Source organism: Anabrus simplex, chromosome 1 (assembly GCF_040414725.1).
Source record: "Anabrus simplex isolate iqAnaSimp1 chromosome 1, ASM4041472v1, whole genome shotgun sequence".
Taxonomy (NCBI): domain Eukaryota; kingdom Metazoa; phylum Arthropoda; class Insecta; order Orthoptera; family Tettigoniidae; genus Anabrus; species Anabrus simplex.
The window spans coordinates 1,157,861,197-1,157,886,645 of record NC_090265.1 but is presented as its reverse complement, the minus strand read 5'-3'; the positions used below and the strand labels follow the sequence as shown (position 1 = coordinate 1,157,886,645).

General features: G+C 41.0%; 1 protein-coding gene across 3 annotated transcripts in view; it reads left to right on the top strand.

The window, feature by feature from the left end:
* Nucleotides 1-25,449, top strand: part of SCAR (wiskott-Aldrich syndrome protein family member 3 SCAR) — a 360,993-nt gene that overhangs the window by 75,046 nt on the left and 260,498 nt on the right. For all 3 annotated transcript variants that reach the window (XR_011017601.1, XM_067137453.2, XM_068225425.1), the window contains one exon: nt 11,832-11,883. The gene's annotated coding sequence lies outside the window, so the exon portion shown is untranslated. The remainder of the gene's footprint in view (nt 1-11,831; nt 11,884-25,449) is intronic.

The window sequence follows — 25,449 nt, the reverse complement described above, 5'->3', positions numbered from 1 at the left end:
CATCTTTCCAGAATGTAAAGGCGCCATCCAAAAGAGCAAAGAGGTGGTTAACTGTTCACGAATCAGAACAGGTTTTGGTTATGAAAACATGTACAGAAGCCTTCAGATAATTTGATGACCAGTCAGAGAATTGTGCTTTCGGAAAATTTGTAACCACTAAACATGCGAAGATCAGTCAAGTTCAACGAATGTAAAGTCTAATAACAAGCATATTAAATAAGGCTGTATTAACATAATGCACTAATATTGCCGAAATACGGTTTGTCCCAGCACTCTAAATGCTTATCCAAGGACTTTCTCCACCTCGTTTATTGCGCGGTTTTATCTACACCTTCAGTCTGTGAAGAGCCCGTTGGTTTCGTTATTATACAAGGCCGGGAAATACGAACAGTTCTACGCTAAAAATATGCTGACCGAGCTCGATAGCTGCAGTCGCTTAAGTGCGGCCAGTATCCAGTATTCGGGAGATAGTAGGTTCGAACCCCACTGTCGGCAGCCCTGAAAATGGTTTTCCGTGGTTTCCCATTTTCACACCAGGCAAATGCTGGGGCTGTACCTTAAATAAGGCCACGGCCGCTTCCTTCCCACTCCTAGCCCTTTCCTGTCCCATTGTCGCCGTAAGACCTATCTGTGTCGGTGCGACGTAAAACAACTAGCAAAAAAATATGCTGCATGAAGATCCACTAATCACCGCCAGAATCGCTTTGTACCATCCTAGCTTCAGCATTCGCGCCTGTTTAACTCATAGTGACATTGCAAATAGTGGTTGTTTCAATGTGTGTTTTCGTTAAAGTGGTTTAATGCTTTGTTCTGAAGTTACGAAGAAAACTTCATAATATTCAAAATGATTGTACAAACATAAAACTCACAAATCTGGCAAGAACAAGCAGCTAATAAAAGAAATAGTGTGCAGAGGAAAGCAGCAAGATTTGTAACAGGGGATTTCAGGAGAAAGAGTAGTGTATCAGAAATGTTAAAGGAACTTGGGTGGGAAACTTTAAGTAAGAGAAGGGAGAAAACTAGACTTACATGATTATATAGAGCCTATACAGGAGAAGCAGCATGGGAAGATATCCGTGAGAGGCTTCATTTGGAAAATAATTATATCGGCAGGACTGACCACAAATATAAAATTCGAAGGAATTTTAGCAGAAGCGATTGGGGTTAATTTTCATTCATTGGGGAGGGTGTGAAGAGTGGAGCAGTTTACCAGGGGTAGTGTTTGATCCTTTTCCAAAATCTGTACAGATATTCAAGAAGAGAACAAACAGCAACAGAGAAAATAAATGAAATGTTAGAGGGCATTCGACCAGTGCAGGTTAATGTAAATAAGAAATGTGTGGGAATAAATTAATTCCATCCCCTGGTCCAAGGAGTTTGGACAGCCAAAGTAGGGGACTGCCTGTAGGGGTGAAGTACAGTGGGGACTTCGAGGGCCCTGGGACCGCTACGGTAGCTGTGAAGGCCCTTCAGGAACTCTGAAAAGTGGTGGCAAAAGGGGCTCTGGTTAAGACGCAGCAGGTCGTTATGCTACTTAGGTTCCAGAATGGTAAAAAAAAAAAAAAAAAAAAAAAAAAAAAAAAAAAAAAAAAAAAAGCAATGTAAATTTTAATCTTATACCAGTTGTATAGTATCATTTGAAGTAATTCCACATACTGTATATCAGTTGACTTAATTTGTAAGTAGTACAGGAGATATTATAAGTAGAATTTTGTAAACAATATAAATTTAATAAGGATGAGCTGTGTGTTTAATAAAAAAAATGGTTAGCGTAAATTGTATAATATTGTATTATAGGAAAATTTTATTCTCTTGTTAATTTAATATTTAGTGCTTCACAATAATGTATTTTAGTGTACCATTTTCCACCGAGGTGACACCTCATTTGCAAATAAAGAGATTTTGATTTGATTTGATGGTAATTCAAACTGAAGCCCAAAAAGTACGTTTAGAATCAGGCGATAAACAGCCGCACGATGTGCACTCTGAGAAGCAGGCAATCTACGTTCCAGTATCCAATTACATCATGGAGAAATATCATGTGAACTCCGCCACCGTCTGCGTATTGTTAGTGTGTGCAAGAGGTACCATACTGGTCATGATGGAAGAGGTTTGTCCTCAAGGAAAGCTACCTAGCCATGATTGCCGAAGCGGCTGTGCGTGGGTCTGTGCTTCTTTTAAGGGACAGTTTATATTGAAAACCATAACAATTGTACAATACTGTGTGTTGACGACAAACCCGTTAATGGTCAGTTTCCTAAATAAAGGATTATATATATATATATATATATATATATATATATATATAATAAAGAGTTTTGTCTGTACATTGCTCAGATTTGAAAAGAATGGTATTTCTGTATCGGTCATGTCCACAGTAACAAGGAAATGCACCTTTTACTTTTACTTTTCAGTAATTTCTGTCTGTCTGTCTGTCTGTCTGTCTGTCTGTCTGTCTGTCTGTCTGTCTGTCTGTCTGTCTGTGCACGCATCACGAGAAAACGGCTGAAGCGAATGTAATGAAAATCGGTATGTGAAGTCGGTGGATGAGCCACTTCAATCTAGGCTATAAATTATTTCATTCACGCCGAGTGAAATTGTAGTTTAGGGGTAGGTCTACAATTTCATTTTCAACGATTTATATTATTAGTGGTCCTATCGATAAATACTACATAACTAAAGTTATATAGAATTACATTTATCATTGGTCATGCATTGTTACCGTACCGGTTGTGATAACACAGATATCCACGAGAAGGTGGATTAACAGAATTTAATGAAAACCGGTATGTAGAGTCGAGGAACAAGAAACTACAGTATAAGTTATAAACAATTTTATTCACCCTGGATGAAATATTGTAGTTTAGGGGAAAGCGCCTAAAATTTATTTTTAAATACCTATGTTATTGGTCCTATCGAAAAGTATTACATAACAAAAGTTAGAGAGAATACAATTTCCGATCATTTATGTTTCATTCACTTTTACCGTACCGACTATGATAAGAGTGGTATTTCAGAGTTGGAAGAAAACGAAATGTGAAGGCCTGCAATATCGAAAGCGCATAACATTGATAAACAATAACATTACATTGACCAATGTTTGTTGTGATGTTCTTTGTCTCTTATGCTGCCGCTCAATTCTGATAGATGGGATTAATGCTGCGTACCGAGTATAACAGTCTGGCTGAATACTGGCGGGAAATAGCTGGGGAGTTAGAAAACTTTCTTCTTTAGCATGCCATTCCTCCTTTTCATACATTTTCTGATACTGCGGGTACGTAACACACTGGTTCATCATAGTATTCCAGTTATTCGATCCCTATTCTGATGCACTGTTTTTGAACGAGCAGTGTACACACTTATGGCAGAGCCTCACTTAGTAGTAGTAGTAGTAGTAGTAGTAGTAATAGTAGTATGTCCTGGTCTAGAGTTACAATTTAGGCCTATTCCAAATTATAGCACCACAATTCACTAAATAACTCAAAATTTAACGGTGAAAAGAGTCATTTCTTAAGAAGAGCTTCTTCCTCTTCACTTTCATTAATTTTATTCCAAATTACCAGTGAAGAGGGGGTTTTTCCTCTGGCTTGGAGGAAAATTTGCCTCTAAGTCAGCTACATTTTCCCGCCGCCAGTGTAGTGAATTAAGATTTTCCGACTCATCGGGTACTCATAGGGAACTCTCCACTATTCGACCCGACACCCCACCCCCTGACGAAAAAAGACGAAGTGTGTTCACGGATCGCGGCTGTCTGCGGTCTGACCATTACAGCTCAGCAAATTTGGACTGTTAGATCGGCAGCGTAGTTTATTTTCTAGCCTATTTCAATCCACTGCTGGATATAGGCCTCTTCCTTAATATGCTTCCATCGTCCATCGTCTTCGGTCTTGAGCCACTTGGAACCAGCGTGTTCCAGCCAACAGCTTTATGTCATCGAGCCATCTCTTCTGGGGTCTTCCAGTGGCTCTCTTGTGTTCCCATGGTCTCCAGTGAACAATTCTAGAGGTCCACCTGTTGTAGTCTTGTCGAGGTACGTGTCCTACCCATTGCCATTTTAGTCTTGCTACTCTCTCTAGAATATCTATTACATTCGTTCTTCTCCTGATGTCCTCTGAACGGATCTTATCCGTAAGGCTGATCCCTAGTGTCTGTCGCTCCATGGCTCGTTGTGTTCGCTGAAGCCTGCGAGCACTTTCCTTTGTCCTTGTCATCATTTCCAGACCGTAAGTAGTAACTGGCAGCACGCACGTATTATAAACCTTGGTCTTAAGATTAATTGGAACGTCCTTGTTGGTCAGAATGAATCTTAGTTTTCGGAATGCTATCCAACTCATACCTATCCTGCGAGGAATTTCAGCACGTTGGTTGTCTTTTCCAAGTTTTATCTTGTGTCCAGTATAGATGTACTCACCGACAGCTTCTATATATTGGTTTCCCATTTTAAGTGGTTGACTGTCTGGGCTTAGTATTTTCGTTTTATTAATGTTCATTTCCAAACCAGTCTTAGCAGAGGCAGTTTTTAATTCCTGGATCATGCTTTCTAGCTCATCTCGATTTTCACTTATGGGCACAATGTCATCGGCAAAACGCAGGTGGTCCAAATATAACCCGTTGATTTTTATTCCTTTACTATCCCAATGAAGGGTTTTGAATACATCTTCCAAGGCAAGGATAAACAGCTTTGGTGAGATTGTGTCACCTTGTCGTACTCCTTTGCCAACTGGGATTTTATTGGTGATGAGGTCTTCGTCCGCTCTGATTGCCATTGTTGCTTGATCATAAATGTTTTCCAGGAGCTTTATACACCTTGAGTTTTTCATGACATTTTGAAGTGCCTTCATGATTGCCCAAATCTCCTGAGTCAAAAGCTTTTTATAATCAATGAAGGCCAGATGAATCTTGGTGTTGTACTCAGTGGTTTTTGCAATAAGTCGGACAAATAGTCTGGATGTGTTCAACAGTCGAAAAACCTTTACGAAATCCCGCTTGCTCGGCAGGTTGATAAAAACACAGCTCTCTTGTGAGGCGGTTGGTTACAATTTTAGTCAGGAGCTTGTAAAGGTGTGATAACAAACTTACAGTACGATAGTTCTCTAAATTTTCCTTATCACCTTTCTTGAAGAGAAGTATCACTTCGCCCTTTTTGCAATTTTCTGGTATTCTTCCAGAGTTATTACACTTGTTGAGGAGTATTCTCACGGCTTCTAGCAGATCTTTTCCACCTAATTTCAGCATTTCATTCGTTATTTTATCATCCCAGGGGATTTTTTATTCCTTAGTTGTTTTAAGTGCATTTTTTAAAATCTCAGCAGAGGTTACTTCCGGTGTTACTTCATCATGTGTATAATTCTGGGCTAGTTGTTGCATCACTGGGTGGTTTATTAATGGTTGATGTATACAGCTTGTAGTAGAAATATCTAATAACTTCAGTAATGTTTTGCCTATCTGTGACTATTTCTCCATTTTGGTTCTTAAGTTTTGTAATTTTTGGTCTTCCTGTAGACATATTGTTCTTTAAAATCTTCACGTTTTTATTTTCTTCAATTGTGTGCATGATCATGTTGTTAATAAATTTCCTTAGACCTTTTCTTATTTCCTTGCGAATGGCCTTGTTAAGATTTTTGTATTCTGTTGTATCCCTGTCCACCGTCTTCCTGTCCTTAAGTGAAAGTCGGTTCCTCTTATTAGTTTTTTTTTTAAATTTGATCTTCTTTGCTGCATTTTGAATACTGACTGTACTGTAATTTTCTCATTAAGTTCGTTCACGTCCAAGTATTTCAAATCTTCTATTGGGTTAAGATTTTTGGTAAGAGCTTGTTGAAATGATGTTTGATGTTTTTCTAAGTCCTCTACTCTTGGAGAAGTGTACCCCCTTGTAATTTTGGACCGTTCAAGTTTGAGGTCAAATGTGAAGGTTGCTCGAACTAGCCTATGGTCGCTTCCTGTATCAAATCTGTTGTGAACAATAACATCTGTACAATATTTCTTCTTGTTGGTCAGGATAAAATCTATCTCATTCTTGGTTTGTCCATCGGGGCTCTTCCATGTCCATTTTCGTTGGATGGGTTTTCTAAAGAAAGCATTCATACAATAGAGATTTTCGGCTGTGAGATATTCTAGCAATCTTTCACCTCTTTCGTTTCGATTACCTAGTCCATATGTACCAATGTTTTCTGGGTCTCCGATTTCCTTTTGACCCACTTTTGCATTAAAGTCTCCACTGATGATACAGAGTTGTCTTTTCTGAATGTTTCGCTTTGGTGAAATCTTCATACAGCTGTTCCATTTCCTCTTCGTCAAAAGTACTGATTGGAGCATAGACGTGTATGACTTGTATGGAGAATTTACTATTCAATTTGAGGACTATAGAGACAGACACAAATCATCTTGTGTATGAATTCTTTGATATTTTTATTGACAAGAGTAGCAACCCCATGTGTAGAAGCATCCCCGTTATTACGTAAGACGACATGACCTGATGGAAGGGTCTCAGCTTTTCTCCTTGAAGACGAGTCTCACAAATATCCAAAATATCCCATTTTTTATGTCATGCAGTTCTTGTTCTAGTCTTTCCAGGTCTTCAGCTAGTCTCATAGTTCTTATGTTGTATATGGCTATTCTTACTTTTTTTAGTCGTTCTTTTCGAATTTTTGCTTCCCCCATAATCCTTGAGGCAGACTGACGTATTGTCAGTGTGAGATTCTGAGTCTTTAACTCTACTCACCTGGGTAGTTTCGTTTGAAAATTCGAAGTCATAGGGGTTTATGGAAGGTGTTCGGTAATAAAACATCACGCTTGCCAGACGTGTTGGTGAGTTGTGATTCAGCCGCCCCTAACATGGGGAACAGACGCTGTCGGTGTACCGCCACTAACATGTGGGACCGTTGTGCCCTTTGTGTGTATTAATCCCCAAATACAGGGCTGCCTCTTCCAACATCTCCGCCGTACCGAAGGTCACCCTCTCCGCCGTTGATGTTGAGGTCTTCACTCGTAACCCTGAGCTGGGACCCTTACCAGATACTACACACCGGGTCAGTATGCTCTGGGACTCACATAGGCAGGGGCGCCACTCCCTGGGTAGAGCTGCCTCCAAGGGGGATCTCTACCTGCTACCTCCCGGCACAGTAGTACTGTTCGTTAAAAGTGAGAAAATGTGTGGTTTTTCCGAGTATTTCATATGAAAGCATTGCTTTTACTCTCGCCATTCCTACTGGCGTCATTGTAATGACCTATGTTGATTTCAGTTGGGAAGTAAGTAAGTAATTCGTCTTTATCCGTGGCGAAGTTAGGGCTCAAGGCCCTCTCTTACACTTAACCACAACATTTAAAATAATTAACATACATATTTTTTTTAATATGTACGTAGATGAAAGAAACAGAGCGAAACAAATTGTTGAATCCAAAAAGAAGTCGTGGGAAGATTTTGGTAATAACCTGGAAAGGCTAGGTCAAGCAGCAGGGAAAGCTTTCTGGACAGTAATAAAGAATCTTAGTACATCGTAAACGCTAGTAGCAATAATAGGATTGAGCTGGCGCAGGGTCTAATGGGCAAGATGGCCGCTATACATGGGCTCTTATAGGACTAACCCCCAAGAGCTGGGACAGGGCCAAATGGGCATGGGGTAGGGTGGTCGATCGGTTTCACATGGCCTCTTATGACGCTAACTCCCGAGATCTGGTCCAGGTACTCTATTCGTATAGACCTAACTAGAGGGCTGCCTCAGGGGCTCACAACTTGTAACTTATGACCTATTAGTTTTATCGGCCTAACATTCGAGAATGGGGCAAGGTCTGCTGGGCAAGATGGCTGCTATACTCTATTCGTATAGACCTAACTAGAGGGCTGCCTCCGGTGCTCATAACTTGTAACTTATGTATGACCTATAAGTTTTATCACCCTAACATTCGAGAACTAAGACAAGGGCTGCTAAGCAAGATGGCTGCTATACTCTATTCGTACAGACCTAACTAGAGGGCTACCTCAGGGCCTCACAACTTGACACAGCAGCAGGGGTTGTAAGCCTGTCTTGCAGAACTGTAGCCAGTACTCTATTCCCTCTGTGAGGGCTCTAACATCAACTAGTCAAAGCTTGGAGGTATGCGGGCGTTAGGGTTACAAGTCAACTGGGATGTCAGAAAGTAGAAACCGCCATTAACACAGCAGCAGGGGTTGTAAGCCTGTCTTACTGTTGTTAAACTAATAGCAATATTGTGATGCTGTTTTCTCCACAGCTGTTGTCATAGATTGAGACTTTCTGTTTCGAATCTTAAAAGGTCTCTTTTCTTCATGTTTAGTTCAGTTACAAAAAAATTTGGTAACGCCGTAAAAAAATAAACTCGGGTATTTTATTAACCATCCTTATACTTAACGGACTTATAGGGAATCATAATTCAATTATTAGTAGCGAAAGGATTTTAAGGTGGAAAGTATGGCCAGAAAAAAAAAGCGGGGTAGGTTCTGAAAATGCATACAAAAAGGTGCAAAAAATGTGTTGATTAAATCACTTTGTTAAGGTTTAAACTAGTTACACGAACTTTCTATATCCTATTTACTGGGTTCTAATAGTTAATAAACTCGTTATATTGGATTACACATAACATTTCAATGTGTTTGACAGTAAGTTACTGGCGCTTAGAGCCCAGTAGATTCTTACAGAGAAACTTCGCTGGACATCTACAGAAACCAACGGAACATACATATCTTGCCAGCACTTGTATATAGAGTTCAGATTTGCAAAGGTTTCCACATCTGGATTGTTCCTTCATATTTATTTCGCAAATCCATCAAGGTTGTCGCTAATACTCATCATGGGCGCCCATATGACAGTTTTTAGAGGGGGGCCTAGACCTGAGGGTGTGTAGTGTTTTAAATATTTTGGAAGATGAATGGTGACTTGTATTCTGCAGTAGAATAACACCCACTTATCCTCTGCCTGTTGGTGGGGTGCGGTACTACCACTTCTCCGTAATACCGACTTTTAAATCATTTTGACAAAAGAAAAACACCTGATTACGTTAGAGAGCTAGAGGGGAGCCGCGGCCACCCCTTGCCCCCGGATATGGGCGCCCTTGATACTCATCCTTCACCGTTCCTCCTCCTCCTCCTTCCGTACACTGAATCACATCAAGCAAATACTTTAGCCATGCACTGCGAAAAGTTCCAACTCTAGATCTCTGTTATTGATTAATTGTTGACCTGGTTGATGGCTGCTTCGTCCGTTGAGTCTAGGGCACATATGAAGCATTTGATTTTTATCAGTTTTCGTACAAATACCTACCATGTGGTGACAGGAAACTGTGGAAGGTGGAGCCTAGTCAATTCTTGGTATAAAACTGGGCGACTGGGAGCATTTACGATAATCTTCTTCAGAACGGCAACGAAGTTATTTATTCTGCTGTAATTTTCCCTGATATTTTTATAATAGTCACATGGCTGAAGTTAGGGTACATGCCCTTCATTTGTTGGAAAGCGGAAAACATGAGCGTGCTTGATCAATCACCACAAGCCTGACTACTTCGTATTGTATGTTCCCTGGCTGCAGGTTCATACATGAGTCATCGAATGATTGTATTATTGTGCAGGTTCGTGCATTTAAAAAAAATCGGTTTCACCCATTCACCAGATAATGGAAATACCAACACATCTAAAATATATGTATCTTTGCAGCCCGTCAGTAGTTTCATCTACACCCAATGAATCACGTTTCATGTTTACCGACCGCCTCTCTTATTTTTTCGAAGACGTTCTCATAAATTGACTGTATGCACTTTTATCTCAGAGTGCTCTTATCTGGTATTGACTTTTGCGTGTACTTCTCAAGGAATGATTTGAATGCAGGATTGTTTACTTTGTGGACTGGAATTCCTATATTAATGACATGACAAGATCTGCACTGAACTCGTGCAATGGCCGCTGCTTTTCAGATCCTGAAGCGAAACCGTGTATCAGAGTAGTTCGCTTAGATTTCGACTTGCGAATTTCAATGTTCTTTACATGTTTGCTATATTTGATGTGCTGGGTTATTCCGTTTCTTTGATGCTTGTCATCGATTGCAATATGGATTGCATATCGAAGAATGATGCCATCAGTTTCGATAAATTGCATCTTCAATTCTTCTGAAAGTGGATACAACTTCTCCTTCTTAACCGTTATTATTTTGTGTTGTGAAAAATACGTACTGGTCTGGACTGGTAAAACACTAACATGGCCAACAAAAGAGTACACAGTGTATACGTGAAACCGTTAAATTCATGCCGATACTAAATGAACTTAGTTTAAACTGTTGCAGCATCATTGTTTAAATTTTAATTTGATTTCACAGCTGCAGGTTGGCCATTAAATTACTGATGGTTTCCATACTTTTTAATATGTATTTATTGACTACTGTTGACTTCTGATTAAACAAATTTTTAAAGATCTGTTCAAGAGAGAAAAAATGTAATATTTTAGAAACGCAGATAACAGTGTGGGGAAAAGGTGCTAAAGCGTAAATAGAAGGGAAAAGGTAGCAAAATATAGTGATCTTAAAAAAAAAAAAAAAAAAAAAAAAAAAAAAAAAAAAAAAAAAAAGCAGAAGTTGCAACAAATTGTGTGCATTTCATTTCATGGCCCTGGAATACATATATTGAGACATGTATGTATGTATGTATGTATGTATGTTTAGTCCTCAGCCCGAAGGCTGGTTGGATCCTCAACAGTTCCGCCATCAGCTGTCATAGATGGCCTAGGCATCACTGAAGAGGTGTACTAGGGAAATGAGGAGTGAGGTAGTTTCCCGTTGCTTTCCTCGCCGAGCCAGAAGTTGCTATTACATATCAGACTGCCAAGCCCACTGAAATGCATGCACTAACTGACCCTATGAGCAATATTTTCACACCATTCATAGCAGGGACTGGCTGCAAAAGGAATGGCATTACTAGCATCACTCATACCTCAGTCACTTTCATTTTGTACAAGCCAAGGATAAAGCTGAGACAGATCAATGAAAGTAACAAAATTGCTCTAGCCTATACCAGAAGACATAGTGCACTGTAAACACTAGGTCCTGCCAGCAAAGGCACTATTGAGACATATGTTTATGAAAATACCTATATTTTTTGGAAAAGTGCTTCACCTTAAAACCCTTTCACTAGTTATTAGATACATGATGCTCGTTGTTTAAAGGGGCCTAGCATCTCGGTCATCGGCCCCTTATTAGATAGAAAATTGCTAGAACATTTGAATCCACTATGAAAGTTCTAGAATTTCATTTGATATTGTTCACGCAAGTATTTTTCTTAAATAGATACACTTAATTGGATTTAAAACACTCCCCTAAAGATCCTTTCCGGTTTAACTCCTTGTGTATTACCAAATTATCATGTACAGAATATACATCCGGACAGGAATTCATGCAAATAGATAATAATTTGATGCTGTTACCGTACGGTACCCCTTGTTCTAGGGCAGCTATCCCTTGTGGATTCTCTCTCTCTGTTTTGTCGGCCTTTATATCATTTGAATGGGGGGGTTTTTTTTGCGCAAAACTGTGTTTTCATGTGTGGTTAAACTGCCTTCGGAGGTATCATTTTTCCGAAATACACGACTTGCTGAAATCTCCGTAGTCACTTTCTGACTAAAAATATAGGTTTTCGAAATGTATTTATTTTTTTATATTTTATTTCGATTCAACGATGTCGTACGTTTTGTAAATATAATTGCAGTGTTCTTTGCAGCCTATCAACTCTAAAAGTATGTTAATAGCAAACATTGAGATCTGCGTTTCATACTTACAGATGGCAGGTTTCATACATTTTTTAATTTTTCTTGTAATTTTTTCTTTGTTTTGTAGATTCCCGTAGCCTGCAACTCTGGAACATTTGCAGCCGATGTAGACCCGACAGGTATGGATTATTTGTTGTTTTTTTTTTTTTTTTTGAAAATACCTCGCTATTGGTGAATTAAGTGGGAACCTCTTGTCGAGATGTTTTCCATTTATGATAAAGATACTTTCTTCACAAATGCTTGTGACATGACATTAGGTCAAGGTGTTCAGTAATGAGATGTTTCTGTAAATGTCAGTGATACACTGCAAATTATTGTACCGTTAGTGAATTGGGACACTCACTTTCGATCTTACTTCCTTGTGGTGAATAATTGAAGCAGGATGTGCAGTGTTGGCAGTGGGAGGACGAAGTCTGATAACAGATGAGTTACATCAGCAACGTGTTTGGGAAAGAATTTATCTCTCTTCATTCTTAATCTTTCCCTTGATATTGTTCTTATTTTAGCACTTAGGGTAAGAGGAGTAAAAGGGGGACCACGACGACGATGGTTAGACCCAGTTTTTAATGATTTAATGATAAGAGGTCTGGAACTAAACGATTCCACGAACTGGTAAGAAATGGAGGATTGTGGAGACGCATAGTTATGTCACACAGGCTTGTAGTCTGAATACCAAAAGGCAGAACAGTCTAGTATGTATGTAGTCGTTTAAGTATTCATTTGAAATTCATATGCATGGTCTCTGTGGGCTCTCTTTACACAAACACAACTTGTCCTACGTCCACATAAATGGAGCATGGGCAATGTCTACTCTCACAAAACACGGAGCTGATAACAAATAGGAAAGAAAAGTGCACTGCGTCAGATTTCGGCCCTATTGCACTGCTTCTACTGCTGGAAACTCATAGCTGTCCACATTCTAAAAATGGTATTCAGACTTGCATTCTTCAAAACGGGCTTTAGGAGTAGGTAATATCGTACAGGCTCTTTTTTGTTGTTGTTGTTGCAAGTGATCTGAATAGTTATTAACGAGATTTCGGGATAATCTTTAAGATGATCTGTCAGTTATTTGGGGTCGATACAACATGTGTATTTTGCCCTGTTTTATGACCGGATGCCCTTCCTGACGCTAATCATATGTGGAGGGATGTATTCACTATTGTATCTGTCTGTTGTGAGTGGCAGTGTGATGTGTTCTGTGTATATGAAGTGGTGTGTTTTAACTCTTAATACAAATACCCAGGAATTAGACGCGGCTAAAACTCCCAGTCCTTGGGTCTGAGGAATTCAGCCCGATCGGTATTCGACGAAGAAAGAGAGTGCATTGCCAAATACACTAGTGTCCAAAAGCTAAGCATAATCACTAAACGAGACCATACCGCCTGATAGGAATCTCAGACGGATTGCTGAACAAACGGAAGCTGACTGTCATACCATTTGTCACACAACTTGTTCAGGAAAAAACAAAAAGCAAAACAGTGTCAGAAAGGTTCTGATAGCTAAGGTACACCTTTGACAACAACTAGCAAAACTTGATAATGTCTTCCAAAACAAAATATGCTGTTAATGTGTATGGTTACCCCCAACGGCCACACATGCTTCGCAGCGACGTGGCATGCTCACTATCAGATGGTCCAAGAGCTCTTGTGGCAGTCGATCCCATTCCTCCGAAAGGGCAATGCGAAGGTCTTGGAGAGTCCTTGGTGGAGGCTGACGGGATGCATTTCGCCTCCCCAATGCATCCCAGACATGTTTTATAGGATTCAGATCCGCAGACCTCGCTGGCCAGTCCATGCGATGAATGTCTTCCCCAGCCAGAAATTCATTCACGAGGGCAGCGCGGTGCGGTCGGGCATTATCGTCCATTAAGAGGAAGTCTGGACCAATCGAACCTCTGAAGAGTCGAACATGTGGCCTCAGTACCTTATCCCTGTATCACCGAGCGTTAACAGTGTTCCTCGGACCACCCGTGAAGATGTGCAGGTCCGTACGGCCATTCAACATGATGCCGCCCCACACCATGATGCCACCACCACCATACTGGTCCCGTTCCACGATGTTTCTGTGGTTGTATCGGCTACCCGGTTTTCTCCATATTAATGTGCGACGGGAATCATTCTGCAAACTGAAGCGGGATTCATCTGTGAAGAGCACATGCCTCCATTCATTCATAGTCCAGTTTCGATGTTGACGGCTCCACGGTAAACGGGCCCGTCTCTGTGCTGGAGTGAGCGGGACGCACACCGCTGGACGTCGGGTAAACAGCTCTGCTGTTCTGAACCTTCGGTACACAGTTTGCCGGGAAACGGCTATCCCTGAGACGGCTGCAAGCTCCGCCGACAATTGTTTTGCAGATGCACTCCGATTTCGTCGGGCGGTTAAGGCCAGATATCGGTCCTGCTGTGGGGTGGTTACCCTTGGTCGACCTGGTACTGGCCTACGACTAACGTCTCACGTGTCTCGAAATCGTCTCCAAAGCCTGGAAATGACACTTTGTGGCACATTCAAGGATACGGCGACTTCGGTCTGTGGCTGGCCTGCTTCCAGGCGGCCGAGTATTCTACCCTGCCAAACGGGGTCCAAATGGCGTCGTTGTGCCATAATGTTGTCACGTTCACCACGAAGCTACACTCTGCACACTATAACAGGGTAAACACGACTGAGGGAATATGGGGTGCAGGCACTGGCTGTGTTTACCTTGCGGTTAAGCACTGGTCAAAGCAGGGAACACTCCTTTCCTATACAGAGCGAACACGTAAGGTTGGTAGGTGCATATGTCGTGCGATTTGCGGTCTATTTCCTGTTGCCCTGCTTACTTGTAACTTACGCTTAACTTTTGGACACTAGTGTATATACCCAGTGGAGAAGGCGGGGCTTAAAGCAGTAACGAAGATTTGGTGGATTATGAATAGAAATTGGTACATAAATACACTTAAATGTAAGAAATATAATAAGGTTACAGTGGTTATAAAAACAATAAGGAATGGATTAGAAAGCAGTAAATCAGCTAAATGACAACAGGATGACGTAATGAGGGACGTCACAGTACACAAGACAACATTGACCAATAGAATTTAAAGAACAGAAAGCTCGAGAACCGAACGCTCCCAAACTTAAAAAAAAAAAAAAAAAAAAAAAAACGATCAGTGCGTTGAATAGAGTGCAGACGCAAAACATATATATAAAGTTTAAATAATACGTGAAGTGAAAAAAGACTACAACGAGAAGGAACGTCAGATGGAAATTTACTGTGACATTGAGTTAACCCAATAGCAGGGGATATAATAGCTTAACTAGAAACATAACATATTCGCGCATTCGCGAACGCCATCCAAGATCATCGTAGCTGACATTTTTGTGATTATGAGATATTGACTTATTAAGCTCTGTCAACAGGAAAATTATTCCATCCTTATTCGCAATATATTTTTGTTTAGTCAGTGTTTTAGAACATCGTAACTGTTATTATTTAATTTGTTCAGTTTAAGAAATCCGTAACTGAAGTTCTTGTCTATAACAAGTTCGGTGAAAGCGGAGTTACGATCATTTTACAAGGATGTATTCAGCTCATACACTCAACACTGCATGTTAAGGATAGTACTGATTTTGCGCATCTCTCCGCAGTGACGCGCCAAGATGTTCCAAGTTTCCATTCGCAGTGCTTTGTGACCTGTGCGATCATCAGTTGATATAGTTCACATTTACATGGTGGTTATTGTGTGTAGTCTTTTGTCCAATCCAGAATGTATTCAAGAGGCAAATTGATGGTTGATTTAGGAACATGGCTGCTTGTTCAACTCGGTTACAAGGCAAGTGTAGTAACCTATTCATTTGTTCAGCAACACCAGTCATGTTTATATCTCAGAAAGGTAGTTTTCGCCAGCAACAGCTAAAGCTTCCGATGTGGAAGTTCAGACATAATGCATGTAATGCGTACATTTATATGAAAATGAAATAAGTGAAGTGTGCGGATTTAATAATACAGAAGGTTACCCCAGTTAATACAGGGCGCGACCTTGAGCGCACGTGTCGCTCCTGGAAGTAGCTGCATGTAGTTTTTTGTTGTTCTGTCTGGTCAGCGTGACTTAAAGAAGTGCTGCGAACAGTCATATCGTACCATTGTTGATCCATGGGTTGCCGAATTGCAGATATCTGGTAAGGCTACATTGTTGGCCTTTCCGACGCTAATTTCTCAATATCGAAAATTGTACAAGAGTGTAAAATGAAAGGTCTCATTACTAGTAAGTCCTTGTAGGCAATGTGATAAAATTACATCAGAATGGTATCTCGCCAAAAGCAACAACTCTGACTTACACACACTTCGTCGATATATAAAATATAAAATTGAACTAAAATGAAAAAATATTAACATATTCATGAAATAAAATAATCGTCGGACTATGTACTCACTTAGTTCTTACTACAATATTTGATGGGCGCCAGCTACAACTCAATGCAGCAGTAATAGAATGAGAGTCTTGAATATCTCTTAGGGTGTAAGGTAATACGCTTACTTAGACAGCATAACATATAGGTTCTAGGAAAAGGAGATTGTCGTTTTGTTTCCCCATTAAATTTGAGGTTATCTAATCACCACTGAAATGAAACGACAAATTAATTTTTATATTGAACAAAATATATTATTTAAATGTTGTCTTAAAATAGTATGACTTGCTGCGATATAACAGATGGGAATATAAAATTATGACATTACAACTGAAAGAAACTTAGGCATTAAATTTGGATTCCTCTTGACCGGACATTTAAAAGTTGTACAAGAAATTTCTCCTTCGCTGGTTCATATAACAGTACCTTTAACACATTGAGTGTAATTACGACGTATTCCTTTGAGTTGGTGTCATCTGTAGGTATCTCAAGCCTAATTTGTTGATGTATCCTTTTTGTCTCACTAACGAGATATAGCATGGCTTGAAATTAGATTCACACTTGACAATCAACTTTACAAGTAGTTCGCTGATGACTGTTAGTCTGAATTACGACGACTCAGTATTCGGCTATCAGCACACTGACACAAAAACTCGACCGAACGGATATACGAAACACACTCCGAACATTTAATCCCTATGGTGACTGACGACTAAGTATCCATGAGACTGCTGCTTCTCCATCTCACGGACTGACTACCACCATCTCAGTAGTACTCCGTGTGGCAAGGTTAGGCATCTAACTGACTTCGTGGCAAGTCTCTCCATTCATCTCCTTCCACTCAACAGCTTCCAACTAACCGAACTCTGCAAGTGACTGACCATCTGAGGCATCTCCGTCCAAATGGCTGACGCTATAATATACGATCAGCTTATATAGGCATTAGTTGACACCCACACGTAATCTCCCAAAATAAAAATGATGTCACGCCCACCCAACTCAGAGTGTTGCAGGCTGTTGTAAAATTGCCTCGGGCACTCTAGGTGTTTCCCTGAATATGAGCTCATCGCTAAATGCACACAATGACAGAGCGATGACTCGACTGTTATGCCTGCAGTATTGCAACATACCTACATATCCACATCTGATATTAGGTAGCAAGCCTCACTTTACGTGTCTTTAATGTTAATCTACACACATATATACAGTCAGTGGGCAACGAATTAGGAATTTCCAAAAATTCTAATATATTTTTAACTTTATTTCAATTTGTATAATATATTTACAGTAGACTTTAACTAGAGGGCTGACCCAGGGGCTCACAACGTAACTTATGGCCTATTAGTTTTATCAGCCTAACATTCAAGAATGAGGCAAGGGCTGCTATGCAAAATGGCTGCTATACTCTATTCGTATAGACCTGAACTGGAGGGCTGCTTCGGGGGCTCACAACTTGTAACTTATTACCCATTAGTTTTATCAGCCTAACATTCGAGATTTGGGGTAAGGACTGCTACACTCTGTTCATATAGGCCTAACTGGAGGGCTGCCTCAGGGGCTCACAACATATAACTTATGACCTATTAGTTTTATCAGCGTAACATTTGAGAACTGAGGCAAGGCCTTCTATGCAAGATGGCTGCTATACTCTATTCGTATAGACCTTAACTAGAGGGTTGCCTAAGGGGCTCACAACTTGCAGCTTATGACCTAATAGTTTTATAAACCTAAAATTCGAGAACTGAGGCAAGAGCTGCTATGCAAGATGACTGCTATACTCTCTTCATATAGAATTAAGTAGAGGGTTGCCTCAGGGGCTCACAACATATAACTTATGACCTATTAGTTTTATCAGCGTAACATGTGAGAACTGAGGCAAGGCCTTCTATGCAAGATGGCTGCTATACTCTATTCGTATAGACCTAAGTAGAGGGTGGCCTCAGGGGCTCACAGCTTGTAACTTATGCCCTATTAGTTTTATCAGACTAACATTCGAGAACTGAGGCAGGGGCTGCGATGCAAGAAGACTGCTATACTCTATTCGTATAGACCGTAACTAGAAGGCTGCCTCATGCCATTGCAAGAATAGATGAGGTTACGAATGTTGCTCCAAAACACACGTTACTCCATTACCCCCACGCACAGAGAGAAAATACAAGACATGGTGATTCAATTACTCCACCACAGGCTGGCGTAAGAAAGGGCAGCCGGTGAGGACGTGGAGGTGTCAATCGACGCACAGGCTCGATTTTATCAGAAATATATCAACATATTGCCCAAATGAACCAAGCCACGGCCGCTTCCTTTCCCTCTTCTTTGACTATTCCTTGTAACCTTCCCACCCAACTTGTATAAGGTATATAAGATAAGTTATACGCTTTTGGTGTTAGTTTACTGTTAACCGTCAAGCTGTTTACGTCGTGCTAAACCTCTCGTCGTTCGGATCCCACTATCGGCAGCCCAGAAGATGGTTTTCCGTGGTTTCCAATTTTCACACCAGGCAAATGCTGGGGCTGTACCTTAATTAAGGCCACGGCCGCTTCCTTCCAACTCCTAGGCCTTTCCTATCCCATCGTCGCCATAAGACCTATCTGTGTCGGTGCGACGTAAAGCCCGTAGCAAAAAAAAACCTCTCGTCCTAAAGCTACTATATGCTACTTTTCTAATCTACACAGCTTTGTATTACATTATATTGGAGAGTATCAGATGTTTACTAGATTTGGTTTGTTTCTTCCTGAAGAAGAATCTGTTAGCAGAAGATAAAGTCCATCACGGAACAACCCATTTCTAGCTATATTTGCAGAGGACGTGGAAAAACATTTCTCCGAGGCTTTCACAAGAGACGTCATGAGATATCTTTGTAGGACTCTTTTTCATTGCAAACATTGTAGATGAGAGTTCAAGAACGCTTACAACGCTCGTCACGAAAATGCGTGTAATGTAGCTTCATTGAGAAGCAAATTTAAAGAGCTGAACCTTATTCAAGCAAATACTGATTTATTTTTTAAAAGTACGCCTCTGCGAGAGATTTTGAATTCTCTCTTGTTGTCTAAGCCTGCTACAAGTTCTGTTGCTGAGCACTCACTTCAAGATAAAGAGAAGGAAGATGATGATGAGGATGATAATAGTGATAATAAAGAAAAAGATCTCAATGTTTCTTTGCCATCAAAGCTTCATGATTTTACTTCATTTTCTAAGCCATACACGTTCTGTCGCAGTGCAAACATCTCAAGAAGAAGAGATGCAAGATGAAGTATTCGATTTCAACGCTTCTTTGCTATCAAAGTTAAGTTTGTACCTAGAAAAGCTACTGCAGAAGCACGTATTACATCGAAACAAGTTCCTACACATCAACTGTCTGCATGCAGGCTCAAAGTTCACAACAAGCTTCTGTTACCCTGTGTAGACGTAAGATACTGTAAAGACCTCAACCTAATCATAAAACGTTTGCAACTGCTAAGAGCCTATCAAGATGCTGGTTACACAGAGTATAAAGCAGATATTTTTTAATAGAGCAAGAATTACGTCGTGTGGGTATTATTGAATAATAGCTCTTCAAAGTGAAGACCTTACCTGTAAGCTATCTCTCGACAGTACAGCCGCCTAAGCACCTTCCTACATTCCCAGCCCACACCCTACTCTCACCTAAGCCGTCCTTCTGTATCATATAGTGGATCGAGTAGCTATATTCGTACAGACTCTTTTCCAACATTCTCCCTTCCTTAGGGTGTTAACTCCGTCTCTAGCTGTAGAGCCGGTCTCAAGCCCGGATAAAGGAGGAGAGACAACCTAAATACTAGAAAAATATAAGCCCTTTTGCCCTTTAGTCCTTTAGCCCTTTTGCTATTTAGCCCCTTTTCCCTTTTGCCATTTAGCCTTTTTTGTCCTTTTACCCTTTCGCCATTTAGCCCTTTTATCCTTTATGCGGTCGTGCCCTCGCAGAGGGAGTAGAGTACTGGCTACACTACTGTAAGACAGGCTTACAATCCCTGCTGCTGTGTTAATGGCGGTTTCTACCTTCTAACATCCCAGTTGGCTTGTAACCCTAATGCCTGCATACCTCCAAGCTTTGACTAGTTGATGTTAGAGCCCTCACAGAGGGAATAGAGTACTGGCTACAGTTCTGCAAGACAGGCTTACAACACCCTGCTGCTGTGTCAAGTTGTGAGGCCCTGAGGTAGCACTCTAGTTAGGTCTGTACGAATAGAGTATAGCAGCCATCTTGCTTAGCAGCCCTTGTCTTAGTTCTCGAATGTTAGGGTGATAAAACTTATAGGTCATACATAAGTTACAAGTTATGAGCACCGGAGGCAGCCCTCTAGTTAGGTCTATACGAATAGAGTATAGCAGCCATCTTGCCCAGCAGACCTTGCCCCATTCTCGAATGTTAGGCCGATAAAACTAATAGGTCATAAGTTACAAATTGTGAGCCCCTGAGGCAGCCCTCTAGTTAGGTCTATACGAATAGAGTACCTGGACCAGATCTCGGGAGTTAGCGTCAAAAGAGGCCATGTGAAACCGATCGACCACCCTACCCCATGCCCATTTAGCCCTGTCCCAGCTCTTGGGGGTTAGTCCTATAAGAGCCCATGTATAGCGGCCATCTTGCCCATTAGACCCTGCGCCAGCTCTCTCCTATTATTGCTACGAGCGTTTACGGAAGTACAGTGGCTGGTGGTCCTACTATTTTGTAGAATATAAATAGTTGGAAGATAGAGTATATTATACGTACCGTAGTTAATGCTGACCGTTTTACGTAAGTCAGTGCTCTCTAATTTATCCTTCGTATGTGAGTGCATTAAGTGTTCTTAGCTATTATGATCGGTAAACTTACTTTTATACATCAGTACACTAGAATTTTCTCAGCGATTTTCTACGATTGCATATGTAAGTTTTCTATTGTTTGAAGGCACACATTCTGTAACCGCATTCAGGGTGGCATGTGGCTCTTCTCTGTAAAATTCTGTCGCTGTCATTCTTATTGAGTCTCAAATATGGATGCGCAAAACTTTCATTTTCGACTTACGTTTTTCTATAAATGTGGAAAGACCCTACCCAGACTTGTAAACATTTACGAAATTAATGGTGGGGGATGGGGGGAGTTGTTAGTAAGAACGGTTTGGAAGTTTCCTGAATATCTATTCAGCGAATGTATGTTCAGTCTTCAGCCTTAAGGCTGGTTGGATCCTCAACAGCTCCGCCATCAGCTGTCATAGATGGCCTGGGCATCACTGAAGGGTGGCGTGCCAGATGCGACCCGTGCTGCATGCGACAGGTGCCACTAGCGACCACATAATCTGCAACCGTGCCGGATGCGACCGGCGTTGACAAGCAAATTGTCATTTGATAAGTTGTGTCATCACTAGAGCCCGGATTTCCATGCAAATGCATGTTTTTCAATAACCTAGCTACACTTCTCAAACTTGGCAAATATTCGTTTTACGACTTAACAATTCCAAATAACCGTCCTTTTTCCGTGCATGTTTGCATGTTTTGACCATTTTAGGAGAAAATTCATGCATAATGCATATTTGGAAGATTTTGGATTAAATAACGAATATTTGGACGTTTAATGTTGCATAATATGACTTTTATTCTGATTTTTACGCATATAAATTGTTAACATGCATGATAGTGCCATTTCTGAATATTAGTGTGCAGAATTTGGGACAATTTTTCCACGTTATAGGCTATATAGTATGTCTATTACTGAGAGACGGAGAGATGTATTCTTGGCATCCTATGTGGCAATCAAAGTTAGTAGCCTACATGCGGTACAAATACTATAATCCAATTAACCAAATACTTTCTTATCTGTTGCTTGAGTAAATAATGACGTATTTCGGAAGTCCCCACGTCGATATCTACTTCTTAGAAATAAGGTGTCCCAGTTTTACAGTTGTACATTGCTATAAATCGAACCGTAAATTGTGCATTAATCATTGACGGCTCATTTTTCGTCTGTTAGACGAACAATACAAAACTTGTATCGCACTTCTGTGGCGCCGCGTTACTGGGATAGCAGCCTACAAACTCTGGTTTTTCATTGAACCCTCTACCGTTGTTATCCTGGAATGTCCTACCCGGAACTCTCGCTCGTCACACACCTTTGATATCGCAGCAGGCAATCGTTACCAGTAACTGAGGACATTCAAATGTGTCTGCAATCATCGCACGGAGAAGTAGCTGCCGCAGCTAGAGATAAGTTGAACAAATTGGTTCAAATCGTGATTTTGAATTCGTCAAGCTTATAGAAGACGTATTGTGGTGAAAATGCAAAATATACAATTTGACCTAATTTTGTTCAAATGTCTTCATTGAAGTATGTATTTTTCCATCACTTCCTGTGATGGAAAAAGATCATTTTCTGTGCTTAAGAATGTGCTGACAGATAAACGGATGGGCTTAAATCAAGACAATTTGGAGAAATTAGGGTAGTTTCTGTACAGTCTTTCAAAAGGAACTGAATTTTGATGGTGCATATTTTCCAGTTTATTGCGCATGTTTTGCCATATGATAGTGCATGAATGCATGCATTTTTTGAGATTTGATAGTGCATGGAAATCCGGGCTCTAGTCATAACCCAAGATACGGTAAGCTAAATGAAGTGCAATGCCATTTCAACAAGTCCTACAAGCAGCTACTGCCCCTACTTTACATAACACTTCTGGGGGAAACTCGTTTTACAACACGAAACATGGTGATGCGTTTACGTCTTTTCCCACCGGGCGAGTTGGCCATGCGGTTAGAGGCTCGCGGCCCTGAGCTTGCATCCGGGAGGTAGTGTGTTCGAATCCCGCTGTCGGCAGCCCTGAAGATGGTTTTCCGTGGTTTCCCATTTTCACACCAGGCAAATGCTGCGGCTGTACTTTAATTAAGACCAGGGCCGCTTCCTTCCCATTCCTAGCCCTTTCCTATCCCATCGTCGCCTTAAGTCCTGTCTGTGTCGGTGCGACGTAATGCCACTAGCAATAAAAAAGATCCTAATTCTCTGAAATTATTTACGACTTAGGCCTACTTACTTATCGTGTCCTATTAGTACCAGGAGTGCCCGAGGACGTGTTCGGCTTGCCTGGTGCAGGTCTTTCTACCTGACACCCTTGGGCGGCCTGCGCGTCTGTATGCGGGATTATAATGAAGTAGGGATAGATGAATCCCGGTTTCGCCACGTAGTCTACTCCTCTCGAATAATATCAAGGGGTCTGCCCAATGCTTTACGTCGCCATCCGACGGCCGAATCACCATCAACAGCATCATATCCCCTCACTCCATTTGAACACTGCGAAAAGGTTTGTATTTGAATCCCGGCTTTTGGCATGCAATCTAGTGATTAGAAACTGTCTACCACCAACTTTCCTACCCTGCCGGCCAACATTCTGATGGTGAATTGTTTTTTCATCCAGGCTAAGTGGCTCAGACGGCTCAGACGGTTGAGATGCTGGTCTTCCGACTCCAACTTGGCAGGTTCGATCCTGGCTCAGTCCGGTGGTATTTGAACGTGCTCAAATACGTCAGCTTTGTGTCGGTAGATTTACTGACACGTAAAATAAGTCCTGCGGGACTAAATTCCGGCACCTCGGCGTCTCCTTAAACCATAAAAGTAGTTACTGGGACGTAAGGCCAGCAACATTATTTTTCTTTCGACCAACGGCACTCGAACCTGCTAACCACGGTGTCAGACCGTTATTTTAGAAAAGACCAAGTTAGCTACTTATAAGCAATCAGCCAATTGGTGACAGCCCTTAATGCAGATCAATTGTAAGTGATTGATGGGTCGCATGCGGCACGATGCTTAACCACTCTGTCGCTATTGTCACGATAATGGCCGAGTCGCATCCGGCAAGGTCGCATCTGGCACGTAACCCACTGAAGAGGCGAAAGCTAATCTTTTCTGTCTGATAGAATTTCAAAGGAATTTTTTTTTGTACGAGCTACTTCTACACAATCAGATTATAAACTCAGATATTATGTACTGCTACCAAAACATAGCAGAAGCCAGAAATTGTGAACACTAAGGATGTTGTGTTGAAGACAACGTGAAACTTCTTGTCTTGATAACATTCTTTGAACAGAAAATTACATGGTGATTTTTTACTCTATTAGATATTGGATGTCTTCTTGCGCTGCAGGCCAACCCGGTTATGTTGTGAAGTGAATTTTAATATTATCAGGAAAAGAAACTGAAGTTACAGTATATAGAAAACATGGAGGATACCGTAATGAGTAATATTTTTCTTAAAGAGCAAGTTGTTTTGCGTGATTGAGGCTGTGTAGCTGTAGGTTTGCATTCAGGGGATGGTGAGTTCGAATTCCTTCATCGGCGGCTCGAAAATGGTTTTCCGTGGTTTCCCTTTTCATTCCAGGTAAATGCTGGGGCTGCACGTCAAGTAAGGCTACTCTGCCGCTTCTTTGCCAGTCCTAGCCAATTCTTATCCCGTCGTTGCCGAAAACCTGTCTTGAGTATATGCGATGTAAATCACTCGCAAAAAAGGTAAAAAAAAAAAAGAAGCAAACAAAAACAAACCTAAACACATTGAATTGGTTAAATATCTACATAAGGAGACACTCGGAACTCCCAGGACTACCCATTAAAATAGAGTGCACCGCGTTCGATAGCTGCAAGTCGCTTTAAGTGCGGCCAGTATCCAGTATTCGGGAGATAGAAGGTTCGAACCCCACTGTCGGCAGCCCTGAAAATGGTTTTCCGTGGTTTCCCATTTTCACACCAGGCTGTACCATAATTAAGCCACGGCCGCTTCCTTCCCACTCCTAGCTCTTCTCTGTCCCATCGTCGCCATAAGACCTATCTGTGTCGGTGCGGCGTAAAGCAACTAGAAAAAAAAAGTGCAAGTGAACCATAAGTCTCATCCTTTTCGACGGACATGAAGTAGCGGGAAGAGTACGGTATACGGTTTCCTTTCTTGTATAACGACGAAGGAAATGAGAAGATCACACGCCATATTTATATGTACGAGCTGCGTTCCCTCACGTGTCGCACACTTGGACAGGATGTCAGGTAATTGATGCCTCCAGAATGTATATGGGCTGTCGGGGATCACCAGTACTGACGTGATGTGTTTTTCTGGAGTGGGTATTTGTTAGCCGATAAACGCTAGCTACAGAGTACTTGTTGGTAATGTTATCTTGGTTGCTTGATACGAGCCGTAATAAATTAACGGTTACATTCCGTGATTGTAATCGAACTGAAAATATATCGTATGAACAGTTAAAGATATAAAATATTCCAATTCTTACAAGATTCCATTCATTTTCAACAAATAATTCAAAGAACAACAGGT